The sequence below is a fragment of the Rhinolophus sinicus genome, chromosome 14, assembly GCF_057876585.1.
Source record: "Rhinolophus sinicus isolate RSI-liver-muscle chromosome 14, RSI-T2T, whole genome shotgun sequence".
NCBI lineage: Eukaryota > Metazoa > Chordata > Mammalia > Chiroptera > Rhinolophidae > Rhinolophus > Rhinolophus sinicus.
The window spans coordinates 63,133,491-63,155,199 of NC_142514.1; the positions used below are offsets into that span (position 1 = coordinate 63,133,491).

At 38.7% G+C, this 21,709-nt stretch overlaps 1 protein-coding gene across 1 annotated transcript in view; it reads left to right on the plus strand.

Annotated features, from left to right (window-relative positions):
- Positions 1 to 865: 865 nt before the first annotated feature.
- The window catches only part of RPF1 (ribosome production factor 1 homolog), a 49,680-nt gene continuing 28,836 nt past the window's right edge, over positions 866 to 21,709 (plus strand). The window contains exon 1 of the mRNA XM_019715228.3: positions 866 to 995. The gene's annotated coding sequence lies outside the window, so the exon portion shown is untranslated. The remainder of the gene's footprint in view (positions 996 to 21,709) is intronic.

Consider the following 21,709-nt stretch of genomic DNA (forward strand, 5'->3'; position numbering starts at 1 on the left):
AGAGAAATTTCCAGATTAACCAAAGGAGAAGAAAATTTCAAGAAAGAAGAAATAGTGTCAAAAACCAAAGAGAAGCCTAGAAGAACGACATAATCCATTGGCCTTGTTACTCAAGAGGCACCTGGTGACCCCAAGAGTGTCCCTGCCCTCCCATTGCTCCCCTTCTCTTCCCTCACCATTAAACATGGAATTTTGTTTTTAAATCAGAGCCTAAACTAAATTAAATTTCCTACATCAAGCCTTCCTGATTATCTTCTATCTGTCCTACATTGTCGTGTGGGCCACGTAAATAAAACAAGCTGTTCTTCTCTAACACGGACCTTTCTAAAAATGATCACCATTACCAGCTTTGTGCCAATCCTCCCTCCACTTCCATTAAAGTAATGAAAATGGGCTCAGATTCCTCTGAGGACAGAGAATTGCTATGAAGAGAAATTCAGCTAGATCTTGTGGGTAGAGAGCTGAAGTGAGAATGGGAAATGTTTTGTGTCTTTGCAAACTCACAGGGAACTGCTCTCACCACAGTCATTGGAAAGAACATTTTCACAAGTCTCTATTTCTGATAAATATTTTTAAGAGTGTAATGCTGTAATAAGAGAAAATCTAGCACGTGTGTGAAGACTCGTGGAATAGTCTAAAGGACCCTTCTCCATCAGCCCTAGCCTCGTGACACACACTATGGCAAAGTGTGGTTATGCCTGTCAGGGAACTGGCACCTCACCCTCCAAGTAGGTTGGGGGCAGGGAAATAGCAAGCTCAGGTTCACGGGAACAGAGATCAGACCTCTACGAGGCAAGAGGAAGTACAAAATGAAGCTCTTAGGCAATCCTCATCTAGCAAATAAGGCAGTTTACAGAGGTCTCTGTGGGAGAGTGTTTCTGTGGTGTCTCTGGGCTGCGGTGGGGAATGTGAAGGGTGAGAAGTTGGAGGACGGTGGGGACTCGTTGCCCCTCCATCTAGCACCGCTCTGCTCATTTTATATACTGGATTTCCAAGTAAGTCTCTTTAAGCGAAGATAATGCTAATTAAAACAAACACAAAACAAAAAACAGAAAAGCTCTGAGGTTCTTTCTGGTTCTAAAATATGCTATGATTATAAATCTATGGAGCAGCTACCCCGACAGTGGAATACTGTTATTTGCTGTGGTTTGAGGAGACCTGTAAGGATTTATTTGCTCAAAAATCCATCCTATAAAAATCTAGACAAAGGACTAAAGGAGGAAAGGTAGCGAGGAGGGATTCAATTTGTACTGGGAAGGGAGGGGCTCTATCAAGTGATCCTGAGGGGACTACGAAGAGCCTAGGGGCATCACGGGGTCCCTGAGGGCCTGCAAGGGAGAAGGACCTTGAAGAAAGCTATGAGCACCTAGGAAAATTCCACGCTTCAGCTAAGACTGACCTTAAGCCCAGCTTAGGCGAAAAGCTTGAAATTTTTTTTTTCTGGTTCCCAAGGAAACATAATTAAGGGGACACAGGTGGTAATTCCTCCTAGAATTGATGGCGAAATTCTCTATAGGCTTGAATTCTGGATTTGTGTCAAACAAACAAGCTTGGCTAATCAGAGGGAATCAGCAGCTATGATCAGAGAAGATGAAATAAATGTTTAAGAACTTTGGGCATGGATGGGAAGTGGAAGGATAAGGGATAATATATCCGTGTCTATTCTAAGCCTGAGGAGGAGAGAATACAGTGATTCTCAAATTGAAGGTCAACATAGAAATGATAATGTTCTATATCTGTAATGTTTTATGTAACTAGGTAGGATTCACTTTTAGTTTATGAATAGTAAATGCCTAAGGACACGGGGTAAAGTTGTTATTAATAAAGCAGTATCAACTGAAGGTAGATAATCCATGTATTTATTAGGCCATTTCTTTTGATTCTTGAATATCTGTAACCTCGTACAGCAGCTTGCACATAGTAGGTATTCAATAAATATATGTTGAATGAACAAATAATGTATGCTTTTTGTATTAAGCCACGGGAATATTGGAGGCTTTTCTTACCTTGAGTCACTTACAGATTCTTCTGGGGACATGAGGTAGGTCCTTGAGAGTCCCCCCATCAGTGTTAGTGGGACACTGTCAACACTATTCTAGACTTTAATACTCAAGTCAACACCTGCGTGGGAGGGTGATGTAAAGGATCCCTGCAGATCTAAAAATGTGCTAACCTCCTTACTAGCAGTGTATACAGAAACCACAGTTTGCTTTCAGGGACTATCTTTTGAGGTAATAATAATGTTTCAATTTTCTAAACATTAATTACAAAACTAACATGAATTGAGTAAAGTGGCAAAGCAGGACATTTAAAGTAATTCTAGAAAAGCACAGAAAGTTGCAATGCAAGGAAAGAATTCGCTGTATTAGAGCTAGTACAATGGCTGAGTTTCTATATATAAAACAAAGCAAGTTTTATTCTGTTCATTGTAAAAAGATCTTCTGGGTTGAAATTTTTAGGTTCAATTAACACAGTCAGGAAGGGGCTCATCTCTTAGAGGATGGACATTCCTCAATGTCGTAAATTTCTTTCTGCAGAAGTCACAATTTTGTAAAATGGGGTAAGTTTCTACAAACATGGAATATGAATTAGAATCATATTAGCATTTCTAATTCCCAAATCTAATCATTTGTTTTAGTAAAAATCTCCTTGATGGTTACTGTTAAATATTCTAAGAAATTATTCCCTGCTTAGTGTTCAACTTTTTTTATTATATGGTAACTCATTATTAATAACAAACCTTAATCATAACAAGTGCCTCTATATGTTACTAATAAATTCTTGATTTATGAGGGTATGCATATTCCAGAATAGATGATGGGATGATTAAAATCAAAATTTAGTCTTCTAGCCATGCACTCTATTTTCACCTTTACTTGCTTTCATTCTATTTTATTAAAGAAGTCAGAACATCTCACCCCTCTGCTCAAAATTCCACAATGGCCTAAAATCCCAAATCCTTACAAAGTCGATAAGATCCTGTCTGGCCTCATCCTCTATGATCCACCACTTGACCACTCTGCTTCAGCCACACCGGCCTTCTCACTGTCACTCAGATAGTCCAGGCACACACTTTCTGCTCAAGAGTTTTGCACTTGTTACCTGTGCATGGAACATTTTTCTTGCAAATATCTTTGTGGTTTGTTCTCTCTGCTTTTCCACAGCTTCACCTATATATCACTTCTTTAGTAAGGCCTTTCCTGCCACCCTATCTAATATTGCAATATTATTCCTCATTCTGGACATTCTCTACCCCCTTTCTCTGTTTTGTTTTTTCTACTTAGGACTCACCACCTTCTAAAATAATATATATTTTACTTTAGAATCTTTCTGATTTGTCCCCTAACTAGAATATAAACTTTATGAGGGGTGGGATGTTTCTCTATTTTGTTACCTGCGGTTTCTCCAGCATCCAAAAGAGTGCCTGGTACCTAACAGATGCACATAGATACTTGTTGAATTATTTGCATGATGCTGGACAGAACCAATCTTCTAAATAAGTAGGAGAAAGAAGAGGAAATATATAAAATATATATTAGGCTTTACTACTTTGGATCAACTGCTTTTGATAATGTTAAAACTATGTATTTTCAATCTTTGGAGTAGTGGATTTTTTTTCATTGACCCAAAGGATTCTATTGTCTTTCCCAGAAAAATTTCCAAAACTGATGTAACAAAAATATTGCAGCAAAAATGTTGCTTTGTATTTCATCCATTTTCTCTATTTCTTTCCACTACTTTAAAGGCACAATGAAAGGGATTAGGAATAAGAGCCAAAAAGTATAGATAATGTCAAATTGGGAAAACTGTCGCTGAAAAAAAAAAAAGATGGTTGGCCTTTTGATAGAAATTATCAAACATGAGCACAAAGGAATTTTCTTCAGTGAGGTTTGGGTTGTTTAACCCACTAAATTTAAATGAAATTACTTTTTTGAAAAATTATGTAGATTAATGGACTAGAAGGTAATTCTCATTACACAAGGAGGCAGTGTTGCTCAGAAAAACTAAAGCTTCCACTTCCTTACCTAAGAAATAACTATGAGTCATCATCATATACCCAAAACCACTACAGAAAGAACCAGCATAATTTTCCATATGACTGCTGGTTCAACTTCTCCAAAACTCATTACCCTCTGAATGAGAATTGCTATTGGGAAACAAAACAAAAAAAACACACACAAATGCATTTCTAAAGCCCCACTGGAAGGTGCTCTATATCATGTTTCATATCAGGATTTTGTCTTCTATAACCGTCTTTAAGATTTTCTTTCAGGAACGCATTTAAAAAGGTACCTTTACCTGAGAAAAGCGGACATTCAAATTATGCAGGTTTTGAAGTATTCAACTTCAAAACTGTTTTAGGAGGAATTCAAGGCTTACTTCATTTAAATTAAGTCTGCAGGTATCCAGGGCTTTGTTGCCTGTGCCAATGCTGAGGACTGAGGATTTCCCTTCTGTGCTCTCAGTATTTTATTAATTCACTCTTAAGAGATAAAGGTATTGAGGAGGTATGCCTTGGAGATTAGAGTTACCGCTGAACAGAGTCACAAATCAACTTGAGTAATGGGTTTTGCTTGTAAAATCAGCTCTCAGTTATTCCCTGTGTGGATTACTGTTTGGTAGATTTTCCACATGGAATGATAAATCAGGCTGACTGTCTCTTGTTTATCAGCATTCTCCCAAAGCCTCTTGGTCCATCCCGAGCTGGTGGGTGCTTCTCAAAGTAGTCATTTTATTTTATTTTATTTTTAAAATTTATTTTTAATTATAGTTGACATGCAATGTTGTATTGGTTTCAGCTGTACCACAGAATGACTCAATGTTTACATACCTTATGAAGTGATCACCATAATAAGTCTAGTAATCGTCAGTCATCGTACATTGTTATGATATTGTGGATTATTTCCCTATGCTGAGTTTTTTTTGTTGTTTTTTTTACTTTTAGCTTCCTTACACTTGAAACTTACATAATTTTATTAACCAATGTCACCCCAATAAATTTAAAAGAATTTAAAAAATAATAATCACCATCAAAAATTTTCATTTTAAATGTTAGCGTTATCGAAACTCTGCAAGTAAAGCATATTAACGATCACATAAAGGTATTTTTAAAACGGTAAAGAACCATTGTGGCGACAGAGCCCCAGAGAGCGGTTTCCAGGCTCTCGGCCTCACATAGACAGGTGCTGGCTCAGGTAGTAAATGGCCATCAACGGTGATTGGATGGCCATCAGCTGTGGCTATCAGCTGTAACCAGTGAGCCATTGGCCACTGATATAACTGCTGTGGCTATGCTAGCAAAAAAGATGGGGGCTAGCAAGAAGATGGTGGCTGAGCGAGCAGGAGCGTATTGCAGAGAGGTAGATGCCGCCAGCGAGAATGTAGTGGTATGACTCCCCCATCTATGGCTCCGTGGGTGTTCCTTTTTGGCCTAGCCATGTCCTGCATTCTTGTGTGGGGAGCGGAAGCAGAGAACCCGCAGGCCGCCCCGCATGACAAATGGCGCAGCAAGCAGGGTCCCCCGCACGACAACCATCAAAATGGAAGTTGTTATAATGAAGACTCTTTTTTTCTCAATCCCCCACCTTCCCCTTTATCCCCACCCCACCCCCCATCTAGCAACCCTCAGTTTTTCCTCTCTGTCTCTAAAACTGTTTCTGATTAGTTACTTCATTCACTTATTCTTTTCTTTAGATTCCACATATAAGTGAGATCATATGGTATTTGTCTTTCTCTGTCTGACTTATTTCACTTAACATAATGTTCTCTAGGTTCATCCATGTTGTTGCAAATGGTAAGATTTCTTTCTTCTTTATGACTGGGTAATACTCCATTGTATAAATGTACCACAATTTCTTAATCCAGTCATCTACCAATGGGCATTTCGGTTGTTTCCATGTCTTGGCTATTGTGTATAGAGCTGCAATAAACATAGGAGTGCATAAAGATTTTTGAATTAGAGTTTTGGATTTCTCCGGATAGATACCTAGGAGTGGAATTGCTGTATCATAAGGTAGTTCCATTTTCAGATTTTTGAGATACCTCCATACTGTTTTCCATAGTAGTTGCACAAATCTGCAATCCCACCAACAGTGCACAAGCGCTCCCTTTTCTCCACATCAGTGCCAGCACTTGTTGTTTGCTGATTTATTGATGATAGCTATTTTGACTGGGGTGAGGTGGTATCTCATTGTGGTTTTTATTTGCTTTTCCCTGATGGTTAGTGAGGTTGTGCATTTCTTCATATGTCTGTTTGCCATCTGTATGTCCTTTTTAGAAAAATGTCTCTTCATGTTCTCTGCCCATCTTTTAATTGGGTTGTTTGTTTTTTTGGAGTTGAGTGAGGTTTTTATAAATTTGTGATATTAACCCCTTATCAGATATATCATTGGCAAATATCTTTTCCCGTTCAGTAGGGTCCCTTTTTGTTTTATGGATGGTTTCCTTTGTTGTGAAAAAACTTTTTAGTTTGATGTAATCCCACATGTTTATTTTTCTCTTACTTCCCTTGCGCGAGAGGATATATCAGTAAAAATCTTACTCCGGGTAATGTCTGTGAAGTTTCTTCCTATATTTTCTTCTACGAATGTTATGGTTTCAGATCTTACATTTAAGTCTTTAAGCCATTTTGAATTTATTTTTGTATATGGTGTAAGGAGGTGGTCCAGCTTCATTTTTTTGCATGTGTCTGTCCAGCACCATCTATTGAATAGACTGTCTTTACCCCACCGTACATTCTTGCTTCCATTGTCGTAGATTAAATGGCCATATAGGCATGGATTTATTTCTGGACTCTCTATTCTGTTCCATTGACCTATGTGTCTGTTTTTATGCCAGTACCATGCTGTTTTTATTACTGTAGCCTTGTAGTATAATTTGATGTCAGGTATTGTTATACCTCCCATCAAAGTAGTCATTTTGAATGCTATCGGCCTGAAGCAAATTATAACTAGAAGGGGAAATCCAGTACAGGACAATAAAGTAATGCATCCCAAAGCCAAACAAGTTATTCATTCCAAGTTTTAAATAATTAGCACCACAGTCCTAATTTAAATAATTAGCACCACAGTCTTGTTTCCTATGATACTGAAAAACTGGTTACTAATAGAATCATACCGTGTCTTGAAGACAGATGATTTTTTTAGGCATACACCTAAAGGCCTCCCTGGGTGACCCAATAATTTGCATTTTGACAAGTCAGTTCTGAAGAAAAACAGGGTATATTTAGAGCTCTCCCTGGATTCTTAGAACACTTACCCAAGTGTCTTAGACCACAAGTCCTAGGAGCACTCTTCCAATTGTTGCTTATCTCCTCCTCAGTTCTCCCCTTTATTACAAATCAAGGTTGATATGATTTAATGTGATGAAAAATAGCTTTCATAAAACTTTTCCAATCTCAGGATAACCTGGATATTAAATCTCAGGATAGCCTTGCTATTAAAAAGCAGAATCTTTTTTTAAAAAATTGAACACTCATTTTGTGCGGGAGACCCTGCTCCCTGCACCATTTGTCATGAGAGGCAGCCTGCGGGGTGTCTGGTCCCACTCCCCACATAAGAATGAAGGATATGGCTAGGCCAAAAAGGAAAACCCATGGAGCCATAGGTAGGGGAGTCATACCACTATAGTCTCACTGGAGGCTGGATCACATGACCTGCAACCTGCTGTCCGCTTCTCTGCCTGCCAACCAACCAACCGACCAACCAATGCAGCTGCGGCAGTTATATCAGTGGCCAATGGCTAACTGGTTACAGCTGATGGCCAACTAGGCACAGCTGACAGCCATCTACTACCCGAGCCAGCACCTTTCCACATGAGGCCAAGAGCCTGGAAACTGCTCTCTGGGACTCTGTCCCCACAACTCAAGATACTACAAAATCTACTGAGGACAGATATAATATTTTTTCCTATTATGCCTGAGTAAGAGAGCTTAAACATGTACTCTTGACTAACAACAAAGACTGGGAAACAGAGGGTTTACAAGGAGACCCCGTGGGAACAGAGCCAGGAGTGCAGTTTCCAGGCTCTTGGCCTCACGTGGAAAGGTGCTGGCTCAGGTAGTAAACGGACATCAACGGTGATTGGATGGCCATCAGCTGTGGCTAGTTGTCCATCAGCTGTAACCAGTGAGCCATTGGCCACTAATATAACTGCCATGGCAGCAAATGGGGGCTGGCAAGGGATTGCGAATTGCAGAGAGGTGGATGCCGCCAGCGAGAATATAATGGTATGACTCCCCTATCTATGGCTCCGTGGGTGTTTTTTTTGGCCTCACCATGTCCTGTGTTCTTCTGTGAGAGAGGGACCAGAGACCCCTCATGACACCCCACGTGACAGACCCAATACTTTGTTTCAACATATAAATCCCTAATACTCAAGGAATGAGCCACTGAGTATAGAAATATCCTCGTGACTACTATGTGAGTCCAGGTTGGTGCCTCATTTTTATTAAAGAATATTACCATTGCCCTTTGCACCAATGAGTATGTATCTGACCATAACTATAACATTATTTGTACTCCTGGTTCTTCCTGGAAATACAGTTTTGCACATGCTGCTGCCAAACTCACATTGGCAGCTCACTGACCAGAAATAATATTTAATAAGAGTTACCCCTAAAATATGCTGTCCATTTATTTCTCTAGATCAGTGATGCTTCACTTTTTAAAGGCAAAGATCATTTTCTTGAAAAGAAAACCTATTTAAAATCACAATTTTTAAATAGGTAAAGCAAGGTTACTCTGGTTAAGATGGGAGTGTAGGCTCTGAACCCTTTTCACACCTATTACTACCAGCCCTCAGAACCCAGAAAAACTTCTGTGCACCCCTGGAGCTGTCCAGGGAAGTGTTTAAACCCACTGGTCAACATTCTTACTATTATTGCTGGATCAACCCAAGTCATCATAAAGATATGTATTTGAACAGGGATTTGGACCTTTATAGAATTAAGTGTCTGGAAGTAGTGAAGCAAATTTACTCAAATTGAATTGATGTTCCTTGTTTTTAAATTAAATTAGACTAACTTAAAAAGTAAGCCAAGGACCAAGAGTTACGTTTAACACGGTAGCCAAAACTGTAGATTTTAGAGCTAGACTGCCCAGGTTTCAAATCCCAGTCCTACCATTTTATTAATGGCATTATCTCATGCAAGTTACTTGACTGCCTGTGCCTTTTCTTCCTCATTTGTAAAAAGAAGATGAGGACAATAATAGTATCTACCTCAGAGATGCTGTGAGGAATAGATGAATTCCAAGTATATAAAGCAAATAGAAGAATGCTACTTAAGAAGAGCCATGGAGATTCTTTTCTTTAGCCCTCAGCATTAAGAAAATTTATCTCTCACCCAAAATTGTATATTTTTATTATGAAAACACTGTGATTCTTACAAATGACTATGACTTTGGCTTTATTGTGGCAAAATACAAGGATGTGTCTTCTACCTCCAAGGCTCACTGGCGGCATGACTAGGGGCTCTCCCACTAAAACCATACAAAGTCTCAGAATGTTTTGCAAATAATCTGGGTAGCTCCTAACTAGTTGAAACTGGCATGTAAGTAAAATCTAATACTCTCCCTGGGCTGCAAGTACTCTTTCCACTAAACTACCCTGCATTCCCCGTGAAAGAAACAGCAAGACCAAAGGAGCAAATACAGAGCATGTTTATGAAAGAGCAAATATAAGAAGCCAGCGTAGGCCTTTATTTATCAAAGACTAATATTGACTTATTGTGTGCCGGGCACTATAAAATATTAACTAATAATATTACACAATATAAACTTCATAATAACCCTTTGAGGTTGATAGAATTATCCCTATTTTAGAGATAAAGAAGTTGACAGAAGTTAAGAAACAGGCTCAAGATCACACGACTAGTAAATGGTAACCCAAACCATCCTGCTACAGAAGACAGCTTTTAACCACCCTGCAATGAGGTGTATCTTTGGGAATATGGAAGAGAAAATGTCAGAGCTGGGCTTTAAGAGGATTAGCCTGCTTGCAGGAAGTAGGATGGGCAAGGAGGGGTGAATACAAATACAGTAATACAGTAGTCTCCCCTTATCTGCGAGGAATACATAGATGCCTGAAACCACCAGTAGTACTGAACCCTATATACAAGGTCAGACAATTAAGTTCATGAACTTGTTGCAATGATGTGGCTAACCTTTTGTGATTATCAGAGGGATTATTCATTATGAATTTGTACCAACTGGACAAACAGTTAACCAAGTTTACTGTTTGGAAGTGCTGAAAAGGCTGCATGAAAAAGTTAGACAACCTGAACTTTTCGCCAACAATTCATGGCTCTTACATCACAACAATGCACCAGCTCACATGGCACTGTCTGTGAGGGAGTTTTTAGCCCCTTTCAATACAGTAAACAAGTAACTGTATTGGAACACCCTCCCTACTCACCTGATCTGGCCCCCAGTGATTTCTTTCTTTACCCGAAGATAAAGGAAATATTTAAAAGAAGACGTTTTGATGACTTCAGGACATCAAGGGTAATATGACGACAGCTCTGAAGGCCATTCCAGAAAAAGAGTTCCAAAATTGCTTTGAAAGGTGGACTAGGCACTTGCATCGCTGCCCACAGTCCCAAGGGGAGCACTTTGAAGGTGACTGTAGTGATATTCAGCAATGAGGTATGTAGTACTTTTTCTAGGATGAGTTCGCGAACTTAATTGTCAGACCTCGTATAGTATATTTTTTCCTATATATGCATACCTATGATAAAGTCTAACTTATAAACTAGGCACAGTAAGAGATTAACAACAATAACTAATAATAAAATAGAACAATTATAATAGTATATTATAATAAAAGTTATGTGAATGTGGTCTCTCTCTCTCTCTCTCTCTCTCTCTCTCTCTCTCTCTTTCTCTCTCCACAGTATTTTTTTATATTTTTTCAGTCCAAACCTATTCCTGAATCTATGTAACCATCCCTTACTTGCAATGAAAGGTTTGGTGTCACTATTTCGGGGATCCTTTGCTGAGTGTTTATATAGGCTCAATGTTTTGGGGCACATGTTGCCATCAATCACATCAATTGTCTTCCACCCACAAATTTAATGCTTTTCCATCTTAACTTATCACGCACTATGGCTGTTAACTTCGCTGTTTGAGGTACGACAGCAAAACTAGCATGGATTTCTTTTTTCTTCTTCACAATTTTATGGATTGAAGATTTGTTCTTACCATAGATCTTAGCAACCTCAGCATACAATTTTCTTTCCTTCTTAAGTCAAGAACTTTCACCTTTTCATTTAAAAGAAATGGCTTGTTTTTGGCATATCTGAATTGCAAGTATCACTACCCTTGCATTTTGGGACCATTATTAGGTAAAATAAGGATTACTTGAACACAAGTACTGAGATACTGTGACAGTCAATCTGATAATCCAGATGGCTACTACTGTGTTTCCCTGAAAATAAGACCTAGCTAGACAATCAGCTCTAATGTGTCTTTTGGAGAAAAAATTAACATAAGACCTGGTCTTATTTTACTATAATATAAGACCGGGTATAATATAATACCCGGTCTTATATTAATTTTTGCTCCAAAAGACACATTAGAGCTGATTGTCCAGCTAGGTCTTATTTTCGGGGAACCAGGGTAAGTGACTAATGGGTGGGTAGTGAATACAGCATGTGTATGCCAGGCAAAGGGATGAGTCACATCCTGGGCAGGATGGAGCAGCATGGCAATGCATGAATTGTTTATTTCTGGAATTTTCCATTTAACTTTTGGGGGCCTAGGTTGACTGTGGGTAACTGAAACCACAGAGAGTAAAACCGAGGATAAGGGAGGACCATTATTTGTTGAACACTGATTATGTGCTCTGCACTCTACTGTGTATTTTACATACATTCTGACATTTAATTCTCACAACAACTCTTTGAGGCCAGTACAACAGTGATCCTCATTTTAAAGATAAGGTAACTAAGGGTCAGGGAGATTAAGCAATGACATGTAGGTACTAAGTGGCAGATATAGGACTCAAACTCTGTTCTGCCTGACACCAAACCTGTGTTCTTTACTGTTCACAAAATATGACTTTATTTGACATTTGTGAAAAATAATAGGAATGAAGAAATAAACCTGATGTAATGCATACTGAAAAGAAGGAATCCATGGAGTTTAGCGATTGTTTCAATACATCAAAGAAAGGGGAGGAGTCAAAGATGACTATAGTTTGAAGTGGGGAAAATGTGGAGAATAGCGACACTGTTCAAAGAGACAGAGGAGTCAGGAAGAGCCTGCCTCTGAGAACACATGAGTTCATACGTAGACAACACTCACTCGCGAGCAGGAAAATAGTGTGTGAAACAGGGTTACCATTTACATATTAGCAGATATTACTCATCCATCACATTCTCCAAAACCCATGAAAAGGCCAGGCTAGACTCTTGGTCCTTGCCTGTCTGAAGACAGTTTTTCTGACATAATTTACTATTAATATTTGAACAATGAGCGTGATTTTAAAAGTGAAGCCAGAAGGAAAAATTAAAGACAGGTGTGAGTTTTTTAAAGAACTGGATGATATTTTTCTCCAGGGTTTCTGGTCTGTGTTTAATCCTAAAGCAACCAACACATGCCTCTGCATAACAGCCAGCGATATTTTGAATTGAGATATACAGGGAATATCATAATAGGCAGTGCCATCTTAGCAGAAATATTAGTTCCACTTTTCTGTGAAAACTTCTGTTTCTTCTACACCTATCACCCCTTCCCCCAACCACAACCAAAAGATAATAAGGGAAATTTTTCTGAGAAAAAAATCATGATTGAAAAAAAATCTCAGGTTTCTGCTGGTTACAATAAAGTCCAATCTAGAACTGAGATCCTGATTCTCAATCTTGTGCTTCTCCCACAATAACCCAGTGTTTTTTCTAATCAGCTGGTTTGGAAATGTTTGCCTTGGATGAACTCAGAGTGAATTATAAGAAAAAGAAAAACACACACACACAAAGCCTCACTTACCTGAGCGACATTTATGTGTCCGACTGAAGGTTCTTATAAAATAAAATCCCATAACACTTCAACTGCCACATCAAAATCTTTGACTGTGTAATGTGCTTTTTATAGCCCTGCATAATAGCTAAAGCTTCAGACAGAACTTCTGGTCTTACCACTGCAGACACAAGTCACTCTGAATTCTCAGCTCCCAAGACCACAAAAGGGAGGTGATGGTGCCTTCCTAGTTAGGGAGTGCCCTCGGCCAAGTTCGCATTTGGTTCCCATTTGGCTTTACTGTTGGAGGAGCAAGGGAGAAAAAAAGATGTTCTGAGCTAGGTGGGTAGGAAAGACAGTGGGTGACAGAGGAGACCAGCCAAGTAAGTCCTTCACCAAAATCCCAGGTCCTCATCTTCAATTCCCCCTTTTCTTTAGTGCTGGTCTTAAGAAGGATACAGAAATAGAGGAACAGCAAATACAAAATGTAAAAATAAACACTCTAGTGAGATCGGCTTGACCCTAAGGAGCTGTGTGCTCTGCTCACAACCTCTGTGCTGCGCTGTGAGGTTTAACATAACCAGCTGAAGGGTACCTTGGAGGGTACCTTGGAATTCCTAAGACATCAGCACTAAGTGAACACTGAAAAGACTAATAAATAAAACCAATTCATTGTTTTTATATATCAGAATCTTTTACCTTCTAAAGAAGAGTAACAATGAAAAGATGAAGTTAAGCACACACCTCCTTCAAAGCAAAAAAAAAAACACACAAAAAAAAACCCACCTGGAACATAAAATAGCTGCCCACTCTGATCATAAAGGAGCATACCTCCTCTGACACGTGGGTCCTTCAAGTCTTTCTCAGGGTCCTTTGCTGAATGATAAGCCTCATGATAGTCACAATTCCACGTCCAATATATTTAGTATATTTCTTACTCTAAAATGATTTTTTTTAAATCACACTAATATTCATTCATTTTTCCAACAAATATTTATTGAGTGCCTCCTATGTGCCAGGCACTGTGTTGGGTGCTAGAGATATAGCAGTAAATGAAGTAGACTAACATCCTGTGCTCATAGAACTTATTTGCTGGTTGAAATCTCTCCTTTATTTTCAAAGGGCCCAATTCAATAGATGTTTGTTGAATGAATAAATGACAAATAATATTTGGGGTAGTATGTGAGAATCAGACAAATTATAGTATAAAGATGGGTGTGAGCCATGTAAAACCTAAGACTATACATATATACTTATATTTATATATATATTTGTATGTATATATGTATATTTTATAAATCAATATATATATTGAATTTAATCTCCATTCTTCTTCAACTCTCCTTTTTCTCTTTGACTAGACTGCTACAAAATAAAATAGAGGTAATTGCTAGTGTTTTTCCCAAGGCACCGAGTATAAAATACCAACAAAGAAAAAGAGTCTCTTACAAACAGAAAAGGAGGGAAAGTCGGTAAATATTCACCCACATTTAGTGAAGCCTTACATCTAGAGACCTCACGCTTCCATGCCAAGCACAGAACCAATGAACTGGCATCTCAAAAACCAACACTAAAATAAGTAATAATCTGGCTGAAAACTTACTGTAAGCATGTTCAGAGAGGACCTTCCACAGCTTGGCCTTTGGGGTTCCGTGTTGGTCTAAGTTCCTCTGAACCCAGCGGAGTATTAATGACCTCCAGTCAGTGGAACTTCATTTTCATAGTGTCCTGGGTGGTGCAGCCTGTGGAGGGATGGGTCAAACCCAGGTGTTTCATAATGCTGTCAGGCACAGAACATGTCCTTTGTCTCTGAGAAGTAAAGTTATGAGGAAAAGGGTTAGGAGGAAAGTCACCTCTAGCATGAAGGAATGGCAACAAATATGGAAACAAAGACATCAAAGCCTGGGGAGTTACTAAAATAAATCTCTAAAGAAAGAGGTCCATCATTGATGAAGCCACCTCGCACCCTCCGTTTCTAAGCTGACTGGGTGAAACAAGAAAGATTTATTGTTAGGAAGAAAGGAAAGAGGGAAGAAGGAAGGAAGGAAGGAAGGAAGGAAGGAAGGAAGGAAGGAAGGAAGGAAGGAAGGAAGGAAGGAAGGAAATAAACACCAGGACACCACAAGCACATAACATTTGCTAGCCTAAATAATACTACCTTCTTCTCAGTGTGGCCTCTCCTTAGAAGGCAAACCTATAATAAAAGGAATGAACTAGGCTTTCTTGCCGTCACTCTTGAGGAAAGTACCATTTGTATTATTATCAGCTACATTCATATTCAAGAAAACAGGTGAAGCCAAATAAAAGTTTTCAAATAATACCAACAATATGGAGGTAAAAAGAAATCGTAAAAAAAATAAAATATAAACATGAAGAATAGAAAATTACTTTATGAGATCCAGAGTACAAGCTCACTCCATTCTGAGGAAGTAGTAAGAGACAGGATGAAACCCTGATTCCCTTTTGGATCACCCTCTCAGGAAGTCCCTTCCAAGAAGGATAACTTCACTACTAAAGCAGGTAGACGTACTTCTTTGCTTAATTAGAAGAACCCAAGTAATGATGAGCAATGGCTCTAAACATATATTGAAAGAACATGTTCAAAACCACTGTGACTTTTGTGACATGTCCAGTATCAGAAAGGCTTTGCTGGATGGGAGGGGGGTGAGGACGAAGGAGAAGAGGAGGGGATTAGAAAGCACAAATTGGTAACTACAATATTGCCACGGGGATATGACAGATAGTGTGGGGAATACAATAAAAAATGTAAAGATTTTGTAGGGTGTCAGATGGGCACATGTCTTATTAGGGAGACCATTTCATGGACGGTGTAGATGCCTGAATATTGTGTTGTACCCCTGAAGCTGAAGCTGAAGCTGAATAATATTGTATGTCAACAATAATTTAATATATATATAGTCATGGGATATGGAGTACAGCATAGAGAATAGAGACAATGGAATTGTAATATATATGACGTCAGAGGGACAATAGATTGGGGAAGGAGGGTTATCACTTTTTGAGGGGTGAAATGTCTAACTAGTGCATTGTTTTGTACACCTGAAACTAATATTTAAAAAAAACTACATTGATTAAAATTAAAAAAAAAAAAAAGGCATGCTTGAGAAGGGAGAGATGGATGGTAATGTGGGTGTAGATATAAAATAAAGAAAGGAGGGATAAGAAGTAACATTTAGTGTTCTGTTTTTTGGTTTTTGTTTGTTTGTTTTTTTACTAATTCTACTCTTTTGCTTTTGAATACTTTCAAAATACCTTATGAGTATTGGTTTCGACTTTTCTTTCAAATTTTCATTTTTCTCTCCAGCTTCCTTTACCGGCTTTTTCTCCTGTTGTTGTCTTTTCTCTTCCTCGTTGCCTCCATCTTCTCTATACTGAAAACCTCCAAGTTTCTGCAGAACAACAACAACAACAAAATGAAATGAGAGGGATAATGAGAGTGAGATCAGGATTAAAGGAAGAAACTTTTATCTCCCTTGAGCCTCGGTTCTATGAAAATATCTAAATAACCTGGTGGAAATTATCGCAGAATATGACCGAGTTGGAGAGTTAGGAAAGTAGGAAAGTCCACCATTGTAAATTCCAGTTGTGAAACACGTCAAACACTCACATTCACTTATGGCACCCCCATACATTCCATCACCTGGATTTGATATTACATAAAACCACACAGGAAGGTGTACATGAAAAAGAGGACTAAGGACTGCATCTTGCCAGTGACCCAGTGTTTAAGTGGACAGGCTGTGGCCCAAGCATTTTGAGGGGAAGTGAGCTTCTGAGAGTTCTTTCAGATGATTTGGAAAATGCATGAAGACTGTTCATCTTTAGGCAGAGGCATAATCATTGCTGGCATTACAGTGACTAAAAAAAGCCACTGTGTACCTAGGAAAACAACCCAATACATCCAGTAAAAAATGTTCATTCTCCATCCTTGAATAAAATATAAAATAACACAAAATATACAAACAGTACAACAAAGAATAATAATGAAGATATCTGAAAGGTATTGTTTTTATTGTAAACTACTGGAGTATTTTGAAGAGCTAGTGTCTTTTCTTTTTCCTCTTTTGTGTCTTTTCATTTTTCTTCTTCCTCCAACGTGCTTCCCAATTCAAGCACGTAGAAAATTATGTGTTTATTGAGTCCAAGTAGCTCTGGGGCAAGGTGGAAAGTAGAAGAGGCCTACAAGTCTTTTATTACTCTTCCAGGACCTTAGGTGAACATCGTGATTTTCTGAAGGGAATGAAAGTTTCTTTGCTAAACATAGGAAAAGGGTCTTGGCCAGAAATATAAACGGAAGAGGATATTCACAAGTAGAGGTTCTACCTGTTCCAGGTTGGTGGCTCAGTGGAGAAGAGAAGGAGAGGGAGGGAGGTCTTCAGGTTTTGAGAGCAAAGCAAATCTGAGCCCACTTGTTGCCAGGACACTAGTGCAGCAGCGAGATCCAGGGAGCAGAGGGCTGACTGCTGTGTCTAGACTGGGACAGTACAACAACCTTAGGACCAAATTTCCAGCTGCTTTCAGTAGGTAAAGATAAGCAGACCATCCCCACAAGTGATTGTAATGCTGGGTCTCAGTTCCCCCTCTCAGCAGGTGAACACAGAATATGGTGAGGCCAAAAAGGAATACAAATGGAGCCGTAGATAGGGGAGTCACACCACCAAACTCGCTGGTGGCTGGGTTGGAGACACACGTTTCGCAATCTGCCATCCGCTTCTCTGCCAACCAATCCACCAATCCCACTTGCTAGCTGCTATCCACCATCTGCTTGCTAGCGTAGCCATGGCAGTTATATTAGTGGCTAATGCCTACCCGGTAACAGCTGATGGCCACCCAGCCACAGCGGATGGCCATCCAATTACAGCTGACGGCCATCTAATAACCGAGCCAGCACCTTTCCACGTGAGGCCAAGAGCCTGGAAACTGCTCTCTGGGACTCTGTCCTCACAGTGATGTATAGATTAACGTTCTTAGTTTGGAAGAAAACTGAACAAAAAGGAATGTAGTACCTCAACCAAAAATGGAACTTATTGGAAGGTTATGGGAAAGTTCAAGGAATCAGAAGCAATCTGGGAACACCAGCTTCAGAAAGGAGTAGACTGAGGTAATTCTGGGCATTTTGGTCATCTGAGTAACAGGAAATACGGGCTTCCTTCAGGGATCTGACATCAAGTGGATCAACTATAATCTTTTCCCATCCTTGAGTCACTCCTCACAAAATTTAAATTCCTAGAGGAGTTGGAGGCACCTTGCTCAGATCCTTCGCTCAACTTTTACTGAAGGAGAATAGGATAACTTGTTTGATAGTTTTAGGAAATTGCAGGCATTGTGGGAGGGTTAATCTCTAAAGGAAAACCAAGGTGCTATTACAAAAAATGAAAGAAAGCAAGAATGGATGCTGGGCAGACATAAATATATGCCCCCTTTATATATATATATATATATATATATACATACATACATACATACATCTCACATGCTTGATTACTTTTTAATACATCATCCATGTGTGATAATCAATTGGAAGAAGGTGGAGTTCAATTTGTCAGAGCATTAAATTCACCGTGGCATTCCCTGGCTTACTATTCATTGACTCACCATTTTCTCCAATGAAGTTCCAAATTCCTTCATATTCTTCTAGTCCTTGCCCATCCCTCCAGCTTAATCTTTAATTCCCTTCTTTCTCTGCACCTCACGTACCCATAATCCCATGAGATGTACAGTTCTTTGAACACATTATCCTAGTACATAATGTGAGTCTTCACACATGTCACAACTTCTGTGTGGAATGGGCTTCTTTATTCCTTGTCTGCCCAGCGAACTCACGCAACCAATTCACACTTCCTCTTTAGGGATGCCTCTCAGATACACTTCTCCCTATTATTGTTTCTTCCGCCACTTCTCTTCTGCATCTCGGTATCACTACTGTACATGTTGCACATGGCCTCTTTTTAAATTTATTTTACCGTATTGTTATAATTTGTTTATACGTTGGTCTCCCCTACAGATCTATGAGCTTTTTGGGTAGGTTCTGAATAAATGGTTGTTGAATGAACTAACAAACTTTCCAATATTCACCAAGGGCCCTCTCTGCTTAGAAACATCTATAGAAGGCATAGTAGGGAGTCACGCAGAATGTTTATTAAAGCAGTAATTCCCTCCTGGGGGGATGCAGATTATCAGTGGACAGGGAAGAGCAGTCTAGGACATAAGGTTTTCACTAGAATTTCCAAATAGTCACTCTTACTTCATCCCCATGTCCACTTGCAAGCATAACGCACCATTTTCTGCCCATTTTATTTGCTGATATTACTTTTGCAAATTTTTATTTACCTTACTTTCTGATCTGTAATGGTAAAGTTTATACTCCAAAATAGTATCATATTTTTCATTATTAATGAAACACGTGGCTTTACATGGTGGATCATTTTACAGCACAGCCCCTAATAATAAGGGTGTAGGAGGCAGGTTGCCTGCGTGTGGATCCTGGCTCTGGTGGGGTGACTGGGCAACATTTATAATCTCTCTGTGCCTCAGATACCTAATCTATAAAAATGAGGCCCTTAATCGTACCCAATGCAGGGGACTGGTGAGGCAATTAAATAAGTCCTGTTGTAAGGCACTCAAATCATTGTTTGGAATGTAACAAGTGCTAAATAAATGTGAAGTCACCATTATCATTGCAATAAAATGTACTCCCAACCACATTACCACAATTTTTGTTCATTAAAATAATACAGTGAATGAGAAGTATAATATTATAACAGAATGCATGTAAACATGAGTTTATTTGTTTCCAGGATTCGGTTCCTTTGGTGACGTAAGTATCAGGACATAAAAAGCTATTCAAAACCACTGCAACAGAGAATGACCCTTAAGGAACTGATCAGTGAATAGGGCAAACAAGATAAACACAAATCCACATGCACCCAGGGATATACTTTCTCACACAAGAACTAAAAAACTGGGAAATAATCAAATATGAGTCCAAAGGGGTTACTTAATTTGAGGTGGCTGAGAGAGGAAGGGGACTGCCTTTCAGTTTGGGAAGAAGGCAGGAGTTAAACTTGAACTTGGTGAAAAACAATTTTGCCCCACTTAGCATGAGGTTCTAGAATGAATGAATGAGTCCAGTTAATTCATGAGTTAGTATTTGTATTTTAAGTCAGTCTTATTTCCTGGGATCAGAGCTACAAGATTTACCAGTCAGTCATGTATCAGAACCCTTAGTCATTTACTCCGAAACTGACTTTTGTTAAAGAACATTTAAATAGTTTACCCACTCACTTAAGTCTATAAGTCCAGTTGAATTTGGTGCCATATAAAACTGGTTTTCTAAGCATGCTGATCACTCAGTAAGTTATGTAATGACATATGTTATTATCCTATTGAAAAGTCTACAAATTGTCACCTTGTTTATATGGTGACCTGCTTGAAAATCCAAACTTACTCATGTAGTTTTTATTAGAAATTGATGAAAGACATTGTGGTTTTGGTAGTCATGATAGTAAGTACTGGCCTTGAAGTCCAATGTCAAAGCCACGTGATCTTAGTGATAATCAAGCCTAGACTAGTGAAATAACTGAAATGCTGGGGGTGCCAAAACAATGTACATACATAACATGTATTCATCTTTTGTTATTGGAATATTTTGAGTATTACAATTTTAATATAGCTTTGGCCTTTCTTAAAATGTGTATACATTGTTTTGGCACCCTCTGTATATTTGCCTCCTCCCTAATCTCTTAGGGTTTAGCTTTGGTTGGGGGGTGTATTAATGAGTAAAATGAGATTACTGGCTATAGAAGAACAACTGTGCTATTTCAGCATGTTTGGGATAATAAGTGAAGATGTTTTGGAGGGCGAAAGAGACATGTTACGTTGGAAAATGTGCCTCTTCACCTGTAAAAACTACTAAAATTGTGGTTACCAATGGAATAGGGTGTAGGGAGAGGAGATAGAGTGATGGTGTTTAAGGGTACAAACTTGCAATGAGGAGTAAACAAGCCACGGAGATCTAAGCACAGTATAATGAACACAGATAATAATATTGTACCATAAAAATTAAAAACAAAACCTGTGTTCCTAATCATTATAATAAATTGCTTCAAAAACACAGGGCTCTCCATTTAACATCATAGCAAGTACTGAAAGATATAACCGTCTAACTTCTACAATACTGTTCTTTTCCAGTGTTATTTAATACCTGGATTGAGGTATAAGGTCTCATGTTGTATGTTTTGATTCTTCATTGTATTTTAACTTCCTTGCAGAGATGGGTCTTATGTTGTGTTTTGCTTCTCTAGCTTCCTCACAAGGCCATGCTTTGTTGTGATGGTTAACAAGTATTTATAGATGAATGAATAAATAAGTACTCGAATCATCTTACTTAATAGCTTATAAGGACTAAATGGGCTATATTCATTAAATACAATTCCAAATTTAGGAAGACTTCTATTTTTAATGAAGATGCTTATGGAGCAATACCATGACTCCTATTTAAATGTGTGCTGTGACAAGATAACATTCTTCTGGAAAAGATAACACACTATTTTTCCTTATCTAGGACATCAAACCCTGACCACGCTATGTTAAATGTTAGTTTCACAACAAATGCCGAAATGTTTATGCTAATTTGAGATAAAATATGAAATAGGTAGTATCTTTTATCAGCTATGTAAAGTAGATTAGGTGTATCTTCATTTTGTATAAGGCACAGTCTCCTAGCAGTTCAAATG